Here is a 15,830-nt window from a genome sequence, read left to right on the forward strand (position 1 = left end):
TCTTGCAGTCATCCACTTTTCCCTTTCCCTTGGCACCGGTCTCTCCAAGCAACTGACCCCCAAGTTCAGTCAGTTCCTAAAATATATCTTAATATCTACCTTTGTCCATCATCCCTTACACTGCACCAAAAAATACTTCAACCCGTCTATGATTAACCTAGTTGTTGATAGCTTTTCAAAAATATAAATCAGATGATATCCTTGTCTTCACTTTCACATTTTTTTCAATTATGCCCTATTTCCTACAAAAGCAATGCCAAACTCTTTAGAGTCTGATATTTGTAGTCTTTCTTGAATTAACTTTCCAAGTCTGACTCTATATCACTCCCCACCATTCCTTACATTTCACACACTCACTCTCCAAACATACTTCTCCTGCCTTCATATCTGGTTTCTCTCCTAGATCCTCAGCCCCCACTTCTCCTTTGAGAATTCCTGCTCCAGCTCAAATGTGACTTCCTGTCTGTTGTTTTTGAAAAACTCCCAAGTGACATAGATTTCTCCCTCGTCATTTTCTCCACATGACTGAATACAAACCTGTCATAGCCTTTATCACACTATAATACAGCCATTAATTTATTTGTCTACCTTCCCAGCTATCCTCTGAGTTCCTCCTCAGAGGCAGAAAGAGTGAAATATTTATTCTCACTTTACCAGTCTCTAGCAGAATTCCTGGAATATACCAGTTATGTGAGATGCTCAATGAATATCTGTCGAGAGAATGAATGAATGAATGAATGAATGGATGAATGAAGAAACTATGTTCATTTCATTCACAACCTGAATGGTGCTTGCTATATCTTATTTTATTATTAATTAAATTCAAATCCTTCAGATATATATATATATATATATATATATAATATATGTATAATCTTTAAAAGGAAGCATTAATTTGAAATAGATGATCTCACAGTCTCTCTCCCAGCTCCAAAATTCTATGATCCTATTGTAAGCTAACCTAATGCTTTTCTCCAGGCATGTAGGTTTAGAATCTTGTCTGGGACAGATAAATTTGTAGAATAGGATCTAGTGGGTTGTTTAGGGTATATTTCCAATTAATTCTATCATGTTAACTTTAATAAATTATATTTTGTGAAGTTTATACTTTTCAATTAAGCAAAATTGAATTATGTGCAATTATGTGCAGTTAATTTTTCGAACTGGTAACATGGTGATGAAAGTGTTTTTTTCCTAAAACCTTGTCAGTTTGAGTGACATGTGAGTACCCAGCACTAAGCATCTGTTAGGGAAATCTTACTATTCTGTGTCTGTCACTAGAAAATTAGAACAAACGTTGCAAGACCTACACACTTAAAATGTTATGATGTGTTTTTAAAACTGCTTTCCACAGAAGGTCCTTTATTTTATTAGAAAATTATAAGCAAACAAGCCTTGTTTAATGGCTTTCAAAGTATAAGCACATTTCATGTCAAAATTGTATCACATTCAACTGCTTACTTGTGTGAGAAATCTGTCAAGCCCTGGTGCCCAAGAAAATAGGGTACCATGGCAGAAGATTTCTTGCTGAAGGATATAATGTATGCTCAATTAAACCAATAGAGCATGTGTAATGGTCTGATTCCATTGTAGGAAGAACTGTCAGCTTTCTGTTCTGGGATCAGAATTTTTTTAATGCCTGGACTTTTGGTGAATTCCATGTGACAAGTGATGCAATCTTAAGTTTGTAACTCAGGAAAAGTTGGGTTCTTTTTTCTTCTCATTTTCACGTCCAAAAATTCTTGGAAATCTTACCTTCTCTTCTTAATATCCTCTGTCCCTGCTCCCTTTCTACACCTCTTAGTTTGCTAAATATTTTAACTAGCAAAGAACCAACCATGAAATGCTAAAAGTATAGCCAGTTTTTCTTAGGGATCAGTTGTTGGTTGTGGTGTTATTTTATTTGAGAGTAATTCCCAAGTGCTTTATTGCTTCAAATATATATATTTTTTTAAAAAGTCTTTATATGCTTCAAAATGAATGAGATGTTAATAAAATGTGGTGTAAAAATCCCAGAGCACCCCAATGTCCCTTTTATATTCTGTGCTATTTGACAAGTTTATAACATCTCTGTCTCTCTAAGCCAACAGAGCTCACATGCAGAACTTTTCCAAAAAAAAGATGACAATAAATATATAAAACATAAGATACATATTTTTCTACATATTCTTTAAAAAGATGACTTCTCAACGTGACAAAATGATATTGGGTGTTACTAAACTGCCATCTACTGTGCTTGTTCACCCAGTACACAATATCATCATTTACAGACTTGCCTTTTTCAATGAATACAAGATTTCTTTTCTCCAGCTGCTTCTTAACATTCTTTCTTTCCCTTGTTCTAGCCATGTGTACTCCTCAAGACCAAGAAAAAAATTGTTTCAACTAATTATACTCCTACCAAAGCCTTTCACATCATTTAAGGCATAGATTGATTATTCACAGTGCCATGAAGACGTGTCAGTTTGAGACAAGAAGAGGTTTAGAGAGGTTTACACTTTGCAGAGTGCCACCTGTCTCCAAAGGGCACATTCATTAAAAAGCTCCAGGTGCAAGTTGTGGGAGCAAAACAGCATAATGCAGTCCTTTGCCTCCTTGTGCACCCTTTGATTAATAACATTCTCCTTCAGTTCTAGCAGATTGTGCACCATGTTCACTGCAAGAAACTTGAAATACCACCTACTTTTCTATCTTTCTCTGAATAGAGTAAACCGCCATTTATCTGTGACCTGAATCAAACAAATATACAAAATGGGGTATTCCTGGCACAATCTTCTTTAATAAGAAAGAACAGCTAATAAGCCCACTGAATGGTCTGATATTTATTCAATAAACAACATATAGTATGTGTCACTGATCAAATTTTACCTAATCCTCTCTGTCCTATAACCACACACGTAGAAATCCAATTGATATTTATACTGATAACCTTAAGGCATTGTAAAATTCTGAGTTGTCTCCTGAATCATAAAAATGGAAAACTGGCATTTATGAAACACCTACTATTTACTAGACATTTTCACTGGAACTATCACATTTTATCCACATACCAGCCTGGTGAGGTAGATATCTTTATCCTCATTTTTACCATTGGAAGTGATTGAGGCTCAGAGCAATAATAAGAGCTAATATTCATTGCCTGCTTGCTATTTTTCTGGCATTGTGTTTATTACTATAGAGGCATTTCCTCAATTAATCCTCAGAACTACATTATCAAGCAGATACTATCATTATTTTCATTTTATCAGAGATTACTCAGAGAAGTTAAGTCACTTGCCCAAGATGGCACAAATAATATGTTGTAGTGCTAAGATCTGAACCCAGGCGAACTGGTTTCAATGCCTCTACCATTAACCCCAACATTACACTACTTAAGAGCCTATGAGTGCACTTTAATGTTAAATGAGTTATATCATTATTTTGTTTTTTTAAGTGGGTAATACAGGTTTGGAACACATGGTAACTTTTAATTAATCTAACTATATCCCAATAATAGCTATTAACACTTGCTCTGTATTATGCATTTACTGTCAAGCACTTATTTAATATTGACAACAACAGTCCGATGTATTTTGATGTAGCACTTTGACTGAGGTTACACAGCGAGCCCACAGAAGAGCAGGAATTCTAGTTCCCAAAGCCCATGATCTTAACCACTACTCTAAACTGTGGAACAACTTAAAGCAGTCCTTCCTCGCTCATTGCAAATGTTAGCGACGTGCCTTAACTAGGATAGCATTCATCGCAGTCTAACAGTTGGTTGCATACCGAGTAATACAATTACACACATTTGGTAGGGAATAGGAAGGAATCAGGCCTGTGAAATTTCCCATTGGTCAGGCTTGTGCAGAGTTTCAGTGATGGCAAAAACAAAACTCCTCTCTTCGCTTGTTCTACAAATATTGAACACTAACTGCACTCCAGGTGCTGAGATGGAAGAAATAAATAAGACTTGTCTCCTACCTATGAGGAATTGGGATGAAAAAAACAAATAGGTAATTACAACATAAAGGGACAATTTCTAAAATGGAGCTCTCCCTCCTAAGCCAAAGCCAAAGCTGCAAAACACTGTCTTACTTGGTCACATAGCCCCAAAAGAGGTCACAGGGTACAGCTGGCAAAAGAAAAGGAAGACAGAAAGGCATGCCTCCACACTGCTTAGGATAAAATGGTTAAAGATATTGTTATAATAGTCGTAATCTTATTTAATCTTTCAATAATGTTTATGCGTGAACCAGAGGCAGAAGTTCTAAATAGCTTTATGATATGGATTTTCTTTGTTCCTCATCTGATTTGTATCTCTAGAACTACTCTTTCCTGGACGGCTTGTCTGCTCCTGAGCTCAGGTCTTCCATACCAAATTCCAGCTATGATATTAGTCAGAATTCTTAGTTGCAAGTGGCAGAAACCCAGCACAACCTAGCTTAAGCACAAAGAGAATGTGTTGACTTGGTTATGGAGGAAGTCCAGGGGATAGGCATGGCTTCAGACAGGACAAAATTCCGGGATTCAAATGCTATATTCAGAATTCACTCTCTCTTCCCCTCCCTTACTTCTCCTCTCTCTCTCTCTCTCTCTAATTCTCTCCATCCATCAGCTCTTATTGTGTCTGCTTGACTTGTTTTTTTGTGGCTGGACTCTCTCTCAATGTGTCTCACATCCACATTTACCAGTTTAGGAACCCCAGTGGAGAGAGAATGTTCCTCACCCAATGTTCCTAAATGAATCCTAGGGAACATTCTGGTTGGTCTCTTCTGGTTCACATATTCCTCTTCTTCAACCAAGTACCAAGGCCAGTGGAGCTAACACACAGGACTGGATTATCAAATCAGACTCACAAAAATCAGAGATAGTTCCTAGCATTAAGCTTTACTAAGAATTTCAAGAGTACAGGAAATCAAGAGACAAAGACAAAGCAGAGAAAGTTCTGGGACATTTTTGCAAGGTCCTTTCTATCCACCAGCCCAGAACAATAGATGAAGTCTCTGTGTGAGGTTTTGCAGATTATCACCTCACAGAATAGGAGGCATGTTATTTATGAACCATCTTCATGTTATACCTCCAAGAATTGTGCAGCTTATATGACATGGTCCCAGGAAGCCATGTCCCAGAAATCAATAGATTCCACGTTTATTGACTGAAAGCAATTTTTACGAAGGGAGATCCTGCTAAGGGCATTCTGTAGACAAAGCCTCCTCCTCCTGTCTAAAATCATTATTCTATTTGCCTCACGTCCAGTTGACAAGATTAGACCATACCACTTTTCTTCTTTTCTTTCCCCTAGTGGTGTCCCTCTAATAAAGGAAGTGAATGGATCACAGGCTGGCTGCTTTGCTCCTTTCTCCCTTTCAAGAGCCTGGGTATTCCAATTGGACAGCTTGGGACAAGAATCCCAACCTGTCCTTGGGGTTAAGGGGAGCACCATGATTGACAGTCCCCTCAGAAGTACCAGGAGGTAACAGGAAAGTACTCTGGACATATATGAACTTTGACTACTCTTGTCTCCTATACTACTTCTGTCTAGACAAGAGACTCTTAAGAGTTCTAGTGACACTGCAACTTTTCTTTTTCCTAAACATTATGTATCTCTCTCTAGTTTCTAGCTGTGAAAAACTTTCCAGTTATGTCTTGTGATTCATGGAATACAGGCAAGACAATAAGCTGTGACAGCAGAAAGTGGGGATATCTAGGCCAAAGAAATGTTTAATAAGGCCTCACAAGGAAAGTTTAATTAGAGAAAGAATACCCCATTCTCCCTCCAATTCTCGTCATGTCCTTACACAATTTGCCCACAGAAATTCTGACATAGCAACTGAATTTTTTTAACCTAAGGCAGGGAATACAAACAACTATTCTACTGATCTAATAATCCAGCAGGTATTTTTTGTTTGGCCAAAACGGTATCTATTTTTAGGTTGAATTTGAAGGTCTCTGAATAGCCTATTACAATCTCCCTCATTGCCCAACGTCTTACACAGGCCTGCATCATTCATTCCGGCAACTGTCTGGCCCTGTCAACATTTGAGGTTTTCCGCCATGTTTAAGGGCTTGATGATTTCTGCTAAGGTGAAAGTTCTTTTAAAAGAATGTGTACTTTGGGGTGCCTGGATGGCTCAGTCAGTTTAGCATCCAACTCTTGATTTCAAGCTCAAGTCATGATCTTGGGAGGGCTCCAGGCTTGCAGAATCTGCTTGAGACTCCCTCTCTCCCCGCTGGTGCACTCTCTCTCTCAAATAAATGAATAAATAAAATCTTAAAAAAAGATAAAAGAATGCGTACTTTAAATTGATTTTAGTTATTTACATCAGTGTGAATGAGTTTCTCAAATGTTTTTCATTGGACAGAAAACTAGGAAAAAAAAAAAAAGTTTTGACTAAGTTGGTAAGACTGAAGAACAAAACAGGACCAAGAGTGCAGTGAGCAGCTGTCTACCCCCAAAATTTAAGGAGACACTCACTCTCAGATGTCACCTCCAGGCCCAGCAGCTGTGAGACTACCTCTTTAAGTTTTACACCCCACGTGCCTGGCTTGCTCCTTCTTGTCCTAGCACAGAAAGGTCAAGTTTAACCAGATTTGGTTTATTTGCAATGAACTATCCCTGATGGATTTCCTTTCCCCACTTGTGAACTGGGAGAGTTGTTCCACCCAGGGATGCCCACAATATTCTCTAATTATGCCTATACTACACTTACGACACTTTGTTCTCTCTCTTTACACATCCATATTGGCCAGCACTCTGTGAGCATCAGGCCGTGACACTGTCCTCTTTGTTGCTGTAATATCTAGCCCTGTCCCCTTGAGTAAGTGAGAGAATGAGTGAATGAATGTGCTCTTAACATTAGGCAGCCCATTCCTCCTGTGGCATGAACACCTGTGAAATCCCATGTCAGCTAAAATATTTTATCTTTGCCATAGATTGATGGCAAATTTCAATACATGTTTATTCTAACTACGACATGATCTTCCCATAAATTTGCATGTAATTTCAGTATTGTTCACTTTTTTTTTAAACATGTGTTCAAAAAAAGCACTGCACTAGATTTGCAAGTGACACCTTATACATGCTTTGCCTTTCAGTCTCCAGCAGGGCCAGCCTCCTTGACCCAATTAGACTTCTCCACTCCCACATGGCTAGTAAATACAATAATTAATTTATAAAGAACTCTGAAACACCAGCTGGCAAAAATTCCCTATTAATGGTTTGCACAGAACGAAAGGGGAATTTAAGTCATAGGGGATTTGTGAAGTGTGCAGGGTGCGTGCGTGCGTGTATGTATACCCACATTTAATCCACTGAATTTCTAAGAATGTCAAATTGTAAGTGTACTAAGTAAACGATGTTTAATAACTCGTCACTGAATTGTAGATAAAGAGATCTGTGTGACAAATTACTCCCAGAGATGTATTTTTGGGGTACATGAGACTTGAAGGTCTATGAATATTCACACACGTCCAGAGCACTATGATAAACTATGTTGTTCTTTAAGTACTGTTGAGAAGAAGGAGGAGGACGGTCAGTTTGAAGATTTCTCAGGGCTTTAAGATGGAGACAACAATACTGGACCTCTCTTGGAGTTTTTGCCTATTGCAGAGCCATGGTGGGCAGAATGTCAAGATGGCGCCCAAGATTCTTCCTCCTGACATACATGTATTATACTCCCCCTGTGAACGCAGGCAGGACCTGTGAATATGATGGGATGCCACTCCTTTGATCCGGTTATGTTATATAGCAAAGGTGATGGATTCATTTCTCCAGTGATCGTATTACATTCTATAAGACTACAGTAGTGGGAGTGGTAGCCATAGCAAGTAATAATAGTACTGGTGGTAGCAGCCACAGCAGCAGGAATAGACTGCGAGAAACTCTCTTGCAGGCTCTGGAGAAAGAAACTCCATGTTGTAAGAGGGTCATATGATTAGGACCGAAGGGCAGTCTCTAGGAGCTGGCCCTGGCTGACATCTGGCAAGAAAGTGAGACTCTGTAGCTGCAAGGCACTGAATTCTGTCAACAACCTGAGTGAGCTTGGAAGATGACTCTGAGCCTCAGACGGAATTGTGCGCCCAGTGGATAACTTAATCCTTGTCTGGCGAGACCCTAAGCAGAGACCCTAGGCTCAGACTTCTGACTGACAAATACTGAGAGATAATAAAATAGGTTGTTTTGGGCGCCTGGGTGGCTCAGTTGGTTAAGCGACTGCCTTCGGCTCAGGTCATGATCCTGGAGTCCCAGGATCGAGTCCCGCATCGGGCTCCCTGCTCGGCAGGGAGTCTGCTTCTCCCTCTGACCTTCCTCCTTCTCATGCTGTCTCTCATTCTCTCTCTCTCAAATAAATAAATAAAATCTTTTAAAAAAAATTTTAAAAAAATACATTACCTTTGGGCACCTGGGTGGCTCAGTCGTTAAGCGTCTGCCTTCAGCTCAGGTCATGATCCCAGGGTCCTGGGATCGAGTCCCACATCGGGCTTCCTGCTCGGCGGGAAGCCTGCTTCTCACTCTCCCACTCCCCCTGCTTGTGTTCCTGCTCTCGCTGTCTCTCTCTCTGTCAAATAAATAAATAAAATCTTTAAAAAAAATAAAATAAAATAAAAAAATAAAATAAAATAGGTTGTTTTAAGCTGCTAAGTTTGTGGTCATTTGTCACATAGCACTAGAAAACTAATACAAGAACAAACTGGTTGTTCTTTTCTCCGGGTGCTATCCTTTTTCCCTTTTCCTCCTAGAAGTCTCGGTTGCACACCACATCATGCCCTTGACCACCTGACATGGCTGATGGGACCAAGCTAGCAAAGCCAGAGCCTTTGTCTGGAAATTTGAAGTTGGGGCCAAGAGATTCCAGTTGGGAATCTCTTGAATGGAAAAGAGATATAAAGGTGTATGCTTTGTTAACACTATCTTCTGTCCAGCACAGCCCCTAGGGCATACAAGGCCCTGCGGAAATACTTGGGGGTGTGCAGATGGTACCCATCAATAGCAACAATTTGATTATAAAAGTAATTCAAAAATCATGAGCCCATGTGAGGTGTAGTGATTTACTGGTAAAAATTCAGGGCAAGAAAAAGGTACTGACACAGATGTTTATTATCCAATCAATGCACATGAAAACGTCTCCTAGTTTCCAGGATCTACTTCTTTGTGTTATATATTGTCAAAGATATCATTCCTGGTGAATTTCATATATCCCGCTGCAAGGAAAATGTAGCAACGCTATTATTACTCACAATGCTATGGCTCTTTGGAAACTTTAAAATTGAAACAGTATAGATCTCCTGGCCTCTGCAGTTCCCCAATGTCATTTGTTGAATTCTGATTACATCATCACTCAAAGCAACATCCATTGTACTCCCTTGAATAATGGTTTCCAATGACTCTCAAACGTTGTTAATGTGCTTTGTGGATGATGACCACAAATGCAAGTCTTAGCCAGAGGATGCAGGAAAATGTAAACAATTATTCTGTTCTATAGTCATGTTAAATCATTTAGAAGTTTATAGCATTTATTTATGGGATTTAGGGCACTAACATAGAACAACCATGTCTTCTCTTAAACTAAGCCTTCCAACCATGTCTTCTCTTAAACTAAGCCTTCATCACTGCACTACTAGAATGTGACCTTTTTAATGTTGATCACAGCCCTGCCTTCCACATACCAGTTACCATTGGTGAGGATAGATGAGGGGCCCTGGACAGAGCAAGAAGGGCAGTCGCATTCAGGTATGCCTTATCTATCTCTTGTCCCACAGGGCTTAAGACCAACCCAGGACAGCAGAATGTCACCACATTGGTTAAAGGCAAGAAACGGCTTTGATAACAAGGGGCCACTGCCTTTGCAGTACTATAGTCCAGAAAGCTCAGGGAGGGGACAAGAATGGCCATGACCAGGATTACCTGACATACAGCACATAGCTTGCAAAAGGGTGGTGTGACTGCACTGGGCACTGACCATGGGTTAGGGGTGGGGGACCCCAGGATTAAAAACCTGTGGGCTACTCATACCTCTCACAGTTGCTCCTCACCAGGAGGCTCCTAGGTCTGAAGGTAAGCACCCATGCGCCAGGTAAGAGCACCAAGTGCTTACAGACAGGTAAGCACCCATGCACCACCTCATATAGGCAGCCCATGGAGGACAGTGGGTAACCAAGGTCCTTAACTTGTCTTGTGTCCAATGTTATTGAAAATCACCCCCAAGTCAGCGAATCAGCCCTATTCTGGCAGCTAAAACTTGGTCCAATCCCATGAAAGAAATACTGCCCTGGCCAGGGGGAGCTTTGGCTCACCAGGAATAGGCAAGGCCATGCAGCCCGAGACCTACACCCATAGGTGTAAGCCCCAGAGCTTGTCGGGCACCTGGTGGACTCCATTCACAGTGAGAGGGGGTTATTGTCAAGAGGACTCTGCAAGGGAGAAACAAGAACTGAGGCCAATAAGGTCTGGGCCCAGGGTTAGAGTATCCTGCCCAGAAGGTCCTGCTGACCAGGCCAAACCCCACCACCAGCGACAACAGAACACTTGAAGGCTTTCATTACCAAGACCCACACAGGACTAGATTCTGGCTCCAGAGCACCAGAGGGGACCTGGAATACTTTAAGAAGGTGTTCCAGGGGCACCTGGGTGGCTCAGTTGGTTAAGCGACTGCCTTCGGCTCAGGTCATGATCCTGGAGTCCCGGGATCGAGTCCCTCATCGGGCTCCCAGCTCGGCGGGGAGTCTGCTTCTCCCTCTGACCCTCCTCCCTCTCATGCTCTCTGTCTCTCATTCTCTCTCTCTCAAATAAATAAATAAAATCTTAAAAAAAAAAAAAAGAAGGTGTTCCAAAGGGTGAGACTCCCAGGGGTACAGGATGTTACGAGCCTCACTTGCTCAGTTCTAAAGTCAGTATGTACTACTTCTGTCTGTCCCGTGAATGCAGTAGCAGGGGAAAGCTGGTCTACAGAAAGGAAAGAATGATGTGTAAGCAGAGAGGCAGTGACAAGAGATTGCTCGAAGAGGGCTAGGATGCTTCTTTCAGTCTCCTGAATCTACGTTGCACTCTTGCCCTGCTATTCCATCAAACACCTTCTCTTTAACTCCCTCCCTTTTTGTTGTTTAAGCCATTTTATTGTGATTTTTGTTACTTGCCACCATAAATAGCTATAGTACAATATATCCGAAACCAGATTCTTAGCTTTGTAAGTTCAGAAACTCAACTTTATCATTTCCACCATTGCTAATTAACCTCTTGGGGATCAACATGTTAAGAGGACCCATAAGAAACTGGTATGTGTCTCAGAATGTCAATTTATCCATCTATAAAGACAGCTAAATCTAAAAGAATAATGTGTATGGAGAACTCACTCTGGGTATTTTGCCATGGTAGTTTAAATGTACTCAGGAGAGAAAATGATCAGTCAGAGGGTTGTTTGGTGAGCATATAATTAGAAGAAAGAGAATGGGTAGTCTTGAGGGATTTTCTTTTCAAGTTGGGATAGTTGAAATTCCTTTTCTGTTCTAGGAATATTTCTCTTTGAAAAGTTAGTTGTAATCCTTGAACACAAATAGCCTTCTCTTCTGGTCATTACCAGATCTATTCTTATGTTTTGTTCATTGTTGTTTTAGACTTACTGTAAATCATCTTTCTGTTGACATGTGATTCTCACAGAAAATTTTTACTAACTACACTTGATTGACTTTTGGTATATTAACTGGATGTTATTCACCAGCTCTATCCTTTAATTGAATAATAATAATAACCTTTATTTATTGAGTTCTATTTATCAAGTACCTCAAGTGAGTTATCTCACTTAATGCTTTCAGCAATTCTAAAATACAAGTACTAGTGGGTACCTGGGTGGCTCAGTCAGTTAAGTGTCTGCCTTTGGCTCAGGTCATGATCCCAGGGTCCTAGGATCAAGTCCTGCATCAGGCCCCCTGCTCAGCAGAGATTTGCTTCTCCCTCTCCCTCTGCCCCTCCCCGCTTCTTGTTCCCCTCTCTCTCTCAAATACATAAATAAAATCTTAAAAAATAAATAAATACATACATACATACATAAAATACACGTACCATTTATTTCCTCTGTGAAGAAAGAAAATATAGATCAAGTAATTTGCCTAAGGTCACATAGTTAACATGTAGTAGAGCTGGGATTGGAAACCAAGAAATTGGACTTGAGTCACCATATTTTACATTTTACAGCCCTTCACAAGGTACTTAACAGTTCTAAACCTTGATTTCTCATCAATAGACAAAACTAACAATATCTTTCCTAAAGATTGGTAGGATTTTAATGTGATAATGAATATAAAGCTCTTAGCACACTACTGTATAGTGATTAATAAATAGTAGCTATTATTACCTGTAAAAGAATTCCCTCAGGAATATGGACTGGCTTTAGATTTTTGTTCACATTACAACTACAAATCAGATGTTAGAGTGAGTTAATTCTATTTTCAGAAGGCTGATTTAATCAACTGCATGTTAATCCTTCCAACCTCACTTCTAAATGGTATTTTATCACTCCATTTCCAAATTCTGAGTCCCTATCTGGAGGTGAGAGCCACACTCCCCTATCCTGCAATATCTGCACAGATTGCACTAAGCCCAGCCACAACTTCACATACTCCACAACTTCACCTAAAATCACTGCTGTCCTCGTGACCTAAGAAGTAAATTTTACTTTCCACAGTTTCCAGATTAAAATTAGGGAGTTTCTTAGGTATGAGAGTTAAATTCACTGACTATTTTATTTATTTATTTAAATTCCTTGTTCTTTTGTTTGAGTAAGACCTATTTATTTCAAGAGCAAACATTTTTATGGTTGTTTGTTAAGCTGCAATTCCAGATACTTTATAACACAAGGATTATGTACCATAATTAAGGAAAAAATTCTGGTCAACTAAAGAAAGTTATTTTAATATATCTCAATTATGACTCTTGTAGTGAATTAGTGATTTGGAACTTTATAAAAAGTTATTTTCCATTGTTTTTGAGTAGCAGATTTTTTTTCTGAATGTGACTGAACATGCATAAACAAGATCTGCTTGATTTATCTGTACTTTTAGAAAATTCTCCTTGAATCTACAAATGTAAACCTCAGAGACTGGATCATTGCCACTTTAAACTCTCAGTTAATTCTAGAACGAAGAATAGATCTTTTCCTAATAGACTTGTAATATGACTTAACAGAAATTATGGTAGACTCAATATTTCAACTGTAAGAGAGCTCAATCATTATTAGGGCCAGAAGGTACCCACTTACCAGTGATACTCACCATGTCACAAGTGGGTGTGTGATCAAATCCTCTGTCCCTGAAGTTAGTATAATATTTAACAAGATCTACTGAATGAGGGGATACGCAAGATAGGTAAATATAAGTATTTTTTAAACTTTTTCTTTTAAAAAATGCCCAAGTCGTAAGTGTGCAGCTCAATCGATTTTTATAAAATGAAGATACCTGACCAGAACCCAGATCATGACAAGTATTACCAGGATCCCAAAAGGCCCCTGATGTACCCTTCCAGTTGCTATTTCCTCCCCATGTCCCAAGGTAATCATTATCTTAGATTAGTTCTGTCTGCCTTTGAACTTCATGTAAATGTACTAGTTTGTATCTGGCTTTTTCAATAATTCATTATTATACTTTTGAGTGGCAGCCACACTGTTCAATGTGGTTGCAATTTATTTTCATTGCTACATATGATATTCCAGTGGGTGAATATGTGACAATTTATCCAGGCTCTCATTAATAAGCAACTGGGAATTTCTAGTTTGGGGTTATTATGAATGTGTAGCAATGAAGATTATTATATACATCTTTGATGAACATATGTGCACTTCTATTGGGAATATACTTAGGAGTGGAATTTCAGGGTCATAAGGTGTACGTATGCTCAGATTTAATAGATTCTGGACAAATGTTCTCCAAAGGAGATACATCAATTGACACTTCCACTATGTATAAGAATGTATAAGAATTTATTGTTCCACACCCTCTCCAACACTTGGAACTGTCTGAGTTTTTACTTTAATTTTTTATTTTTTTAATAATTTTTTTTAACGATTTTGTCAGAGAGAGAGCACAAGCAGGGGGAGTGGCAGGCAGAGGGAGAGACAGACTCCCTATTGAGCAGGGAGCCCGATGCTGACTCAACCCAGGAAGGATCCTGGGATCATGACCTGAGCTGAAGGCAGAGGCTTAACCAACTGAGCCACCCAGGCAGTCCTGAATTTTTCATTTTAATCATTCTGATTAATATGTAGTAGTAATTTGCATTTCCTTGACTGGCACTGCCAGAGCCAAGATGAAGTAAGACCACTATTCTTTCCTGCTGATTACAGCTAAAAGCTCAGATCAAAATACAAAAAGCAACTACCTGAGGACTCTGAAAAGTAAACAAAAACGGGCAGACTGGGGAGAATCAAAGTTGGAGAAATGCCCTGTTTGTTTTTCCTATTTTCTCCCACAGCTTTGGTGTGAGGCCTGGCCTCTAGTAAAACTAACTGGCAGCACAGGCAGCAAAAATGAAGCAGGTTGGAGAAAGGTTTCTATGAGCCAAAGTTTGGCGGGGTGGGGGGGTGAGGGGGAATACCTGGCTTTTTTTTCCCCTCCTTTTCTCCCTCTGAGCTTTGACCTGAGAGTTGGGGCCTAGGCTTGGACCAAGAGAAACCCTATCTTTTTTTTCTTTTTTTTTAAAGATTTTATTTATTTATTTGAGGCAGAGAGAATGAGAGACAGAGAGCATGAGAGGGAGGAGGGTCAGAGGGAGAAGCAGACTCCCCGCCGAGCAGGGAGCCCGATGCGGGACTTGATGCGGGACTCGATCCTGGGACTCCAGGATCATGACCTGAGCCGAAGGCAGTCGCTTAACCACCTGAGCCACCCAGGCGCCCCGAGAAACCCTATCTTTCTAAACAAGGGAACTGGGAAAGGAGGCCTCTGTGGTATGAAGGGTATGGAGGGAATCTACATTTTTTTCTTTCACCTCTTTGCCCCAGTGTGGGACCTAGTCAGCTGTGGCAGCTATGGAAGGCAGCTAGAACTCCAAGAAAAACCTCTTATTTTTGGCAGGAGGGTCAGGAAGAGGGGTCCCTGCAAAACAAAGAGCATGAGATGACTATCAACAAGAGCTGTAGAAGGGGACCCCCTAATTCTATGCATAAACTCACATAAATTCTGTTCTCACGCCTGAACTGCAGGAAAGACACAAAGCTGTATAACAAAAGGTATGTGAACTGAACTACAATTTACTACAGTAATCTCCCCTTATCCACAGGGTATATGTTCCAAGATCCCTATCAGATGCCTGAAACTGCAGATAAAACGCTATGTGTATATATATACTGTTTTTTCCTATATATTCATTCCTATGATAATTTATAGCTTGATTTATAAATTAGGCAATAATAACTAATAATGAAATAGAACAATTACAATAATATACTATAATGAAAGTTATGTTAATGTGGTCGCTCACTCTTAAAATATATTTTTGTACTGTACTCACCCTTTTCTTTTAAGATTTTGTTTATTTATTTATTTATTTATTTATTTATTTACTGAGCATGTGTGAACAGGGGAGAGGGGCAGAGGAAGAGGGAGAAAGAGAATCTCAAGTGGACTCCGTGCTGAGCACTGAGCCTGATGTGGGGCTCCATTTCACGACCTGGAGATCATGACCTGAGCCAAAACCAAGAATCAGACACTCAACCAACTGAGCCACCCAGGCACCCCTCACTCTTTTCATGTGAGATGATAAAATGCCTATAGGAGGAGATGAAGTGAAGTGAATGACATAGGCATTTGTAACAAAGTGTTAAGCTACTATTAACCTGAGGATAAGTCAGAAGAATCATCTG

The 15,830-nt window shown here is 39.8% G+C and overlaps 1 long non-coding RNA gene across 2 annotated transcripts in view; it reads right to left on the reverse strand.

The window, feature by feature from the left end:
- Positions 1–15,830, reverse strand: part of LOC129046455 (uncharacterized) — a 33,370-nt gene that overhangs the window by 15,881 nt on the left and 1,659 nt on the right. For both annotated transcript variants that reach the window (XR_010410899.1, XR_010410898.1), the window contains exon 2: positions 8,375–8,540. This is a non-coding gene — a long non-coding RNA (uncharacterized LOC129046455). The remainder of the gene's footprint in view (positions 1–8,374; positions 8,541–15,830) is intronic.

The sequence above is a fragment of the Mirounga angustirostris genome, unplaced genomic scaffold (genome assembly GCF_029215605.1).
Source record: "Mirounga angustirostris isolate CCGP_5_RB_7025 unplaced genomic scaffold, mMirAng1.0.hap1 SCAF_4, whole genome shotgun sequence".
In the NCBI taxonomy this organism is placed as follows: domain Eukaryota; kingdom Metazoa; phylum Chordata; class Mammalia; order Carnivora; family Phocidae; genus Mirounga; species Mirounga angustirostris.